Source organism: Octopus bimaculoides, chromosome 28 (assembly GCF_001194135.2).
Source record: "Octopus bimaculoides isolate UCB-OBI-ISO-001 chromosome 28, ASM119413v2, whole genome shotgun sequence".
NCBI lineage: Eukaryota > Metazoa > Mollusca > Cephalopoda > Octopoda > Octopodidae > Octopus > Octopus bimaculoides.
The window spans coordinates 3410826-3414319 of record NC_069008.1 but is presented as its reverse complement, the minus strand read 5'-3'; the positions used below and the strand labels follow the sequence as shown (position 1 = coordinate 3414319).

At 39.1% G+C, this 3494-nt stretch overlaps 1 protein-coding gene across 1 annotated transcript in view; it reads right to left on the bottom strand.

Moving 5' to 3' along the window:
• The window catches only part of LOC106874609 (annexin A4), a 31473-nt gene that overhangs the window by 20056 nt on the left and 7923 nt on the right, over positions 1-3494 (bottom strand). The window lies entirely within an intron of this gene.

Here is a 3494-nt window from a genome sequence, read left to right as displayed (position 1 = left end):
TATATGCATGTATATATATGTATGTACTTGTGTGTGTGTCTTTGTGTTTGTGCTTATCCCTCCATTACTGCTTGATAATAGGTGTTGGTGTGTTTACATCCCCATAACTGAGCAGTTCAGCAAAAGAGACCAAATGAATAGGTGTTAGGTTTAAAAAAATAAGTCCTGGGGTCGATTTTTTCAACTAAAATCCTTCAGAGTGGTGCTCCAGCATGGCCACAGTCAAATTACTAAAATAAGTAAAAGAATGGTAAATTGTGGAAGTTGTAAACCTAATTTATGAACACCCAGTACGAATTTTACAAATGGGCTTTTTGTTATCAACAAAAAACCAGCATTGAGGTCACGTCAACCTGGAAAACAGACCCGGATTTTGATAAAACATAAAAGCAAGGCCTCACTACTTTCACATACTTCACCAAGACGTTTTGTTAATGACTTAATGACATATATAGGCTCTTTATAGTCTGTAGACTATGTCTTTTATTCGTTTCTATTTTTATTTTATCTTTTGCCTTTACAGTCAGGAAACAGATAATAATCTACCCAAGTTGAAGTTAGGATATAACTACAGTTTAGCAACCCATTGATTTAGTATAAACATGAGTGCTGGATGAACCATCAAGTAAAATAATCACATGCTTAGGGCATCAAATAGGGCACCACAGAAATGGTAAATGGTTTACGGCACAAAAGTAATGACTTTAGATTTGTTGAAATATATTCAGAATGACTTATATCTCTACTCAGTATAGAAGCATATGTGTTACATAAGATTAATTTTGAGGAGCTGATCAAACATTTTAGCGTTGAAAAAAAAGTAGGAGGAAACTTTTCAAATATAAAGTGGAAGTATACAACATAAACACGATCTGTGTCCTTATATTTTCGAACAAGGGAATCTAGCACTCCTACTCAGCTCAAAACAATTATTCTGTGCTGATGAAGGGAAATAACCCAGAAATCGCGATACACAGATATTGTTTTGAGCTGAGTGGGGGTGCTAGATTCCTTTTTCGAAAATATAAAGACACAGGTCGTGTCGTACAGCCAGCTGGAGATGATGTCTCCCGGGGCTAAATTACAGCAGCATTCGTCCTAAACCAGGACTGCCATGTTATGTTGGCAAACAATCTTTACTGAATTATTTTTTATGTTGATAATTTCTTCATGGTTGAGCAGAAGAGAACATCAGAAAGAAATGGATTTATGATTCAATTAGGTACTTTTAAGATCAGTAAAATTTTTAGTATGCTGATTGTATTACCCTACTACTCACCTCGACCCCACCTCTCTGACATGCCCAGTGTCTCATGGCGAGAAGGAGTAAGGCGGCTTTCACCCACACTGAGAACCTTTGGTTTGGATAATAACCCTGTCAGGTTGGGACAGAGTATAACTACACTTTGGTGCTCCACCAATTTTGTTTTCTTTTTCTTTCATAATTTTCTTTCAAATGCAAAATTGCTTAATGAAATATTTGCAGGGAAACATTTTTGATGATGTAGATTACGATTATGTTGATAACATTTTTTTAAAGAACTGCATGATTTTTAAATTATTCCATTCATCACCAAAACATTTCTTCGGGCAAATTTTATCAACAGGCGTGGTTGTGTGATTAAGAATCTTGCTTTCAAACCTGGTGGTCTTGGTTCAGACCCACTGTGCAACACCTTGGGCAAGTCTTTTCTACTGTAGCCCTGAGCTGATCAAAATCAAAGCCTCGTGAGTGGATTTGGTAAACGGAAACTAAAAGAAGCCCATTGTATATATATGTGTGCATGTGCGTGTGTATCTTTGTGTCTGTTTATCCCTCTCCCCCTACCCATCATCACTTGACAACCAGTGTTGGTGTGTTTACGTCACTGTAACTTAGCGGTTCAGCAAAGAGACCAATAGAATAAATACTAGGCTTAAAAAATAAGTCCTGGGGGTAAAATTGCTTGACAAAAGCACTTGAAGGCAGTGCTCCAACTTGGCCACAGTCAAATGACTGAAACAAGTAAAAGAGTAAAAAAATAAAAGAATGTGTGTATGTGTGTGTATATACATATATATATATATATATATATAAAGCACCAATTGAGCGTGATCGTTACCAGTGTCGCCTTACTGGCACTTGTGTCGGTGGCACGTGAACAAAACATTCGAGCAAGGTCGTTGCCAGTGCCGCTGGACTGACTCCTGTGCAGGGGGCACGTAAAAAAGACACCATTTGAGCGTGGCCGTTGCCAGTACCGCCAGATTGACCCCTCATGCTGGTGGCACGTAAAAGCACCCACTACACTCTCGGAGTGTATACAGTTAATGGGATGTGTGACAGTTAATGAGAGAGATGTATGGCAGTTAATGAGACAGAGGTGTGGCAGTTAACGAGTGAAACGTGTGACAGTTAAATACTTAAAAACAGCACAAGTACTTTATAATATTGTTTGAGAGGAGATGGCTAAACAGAGAGGGAGAGAATGTGTGTGAGTATGAGGCGTGTGTGAACATGTGTGTGTGTGTGTGTGTGTGTGTGTGAGAGAGCATGTGTGTGTGAACATGTGTGTGTATGTGTGTGAGCATTTGTGTATGAGATGTGTACAAGTGATTGTGTGAGCATGTGTGTGCAAAACATACGAGTATATGTGAGTGTGTAACCATATGTGTGCGTGTGTGTGTGTGTGCACAGGTATCTGAGCATGTGTTTGTATGTGAGCATGTGTGTGTGAATTAAAGGGTATGTGTGTGTGTGCATGTGTGTGTGACCATGAGTGAGTTTGTGAGTGTATGAGCATGTGTGTGTGTGTGTGTGTGTAACCATGAGTGAGTTTGTGTATGTGTGTGAGTTAAGAGTGTATGTACATGTGTGTATGTGTGTGTAAGTGAGTGAGTGTGTGAGTTAAGAGTATATGTATGTGTGCATGTGTGTGTGAACATAAATGAGTTTGTCTCTGTGTGTGTATGAGCATGGGTGTGTGTGTGTGTTTGAGTTAAGAGTGTATGTATGCGTTCATGTCTGTGTGTGACCATGAGTGAGTTTGAGTGTGTGTGTGTGAGAGAGATAGAGAGAGAGAGTGTGCATGTGTGTACATGTATATGAGAGCATGTGTTGCAGTGTGTGTGTGTGTGTGTGTGTACATGTGCATGTGTGCCTGATGGTGTTTATCGTCTCCACTTACATTTTGGCAACTCCTCAACTTCCTCTTGACTCTATGTAACCTTTCAGGTGTCACCTGAAAGCTCGTACAGACACAAAAAGTACTCGAACAGTAGACAAGAATGTCACCAGAAATATAGGAACAACCACCATACTGTTTAAGCATTGGAAATGACCTGTGTTCTTCATTTGCAGACTGTAACATTTATAGATACACACATACAAACACTAAATATTTAGGAGGGCAAGCATGTAGGCATTATGTAGGTGGTGCTGGCATCAGCCACGCTCGGATGGTGCTTTTTACGTTTGTGTATGTGTGTGTATATATATATATATATATATATAT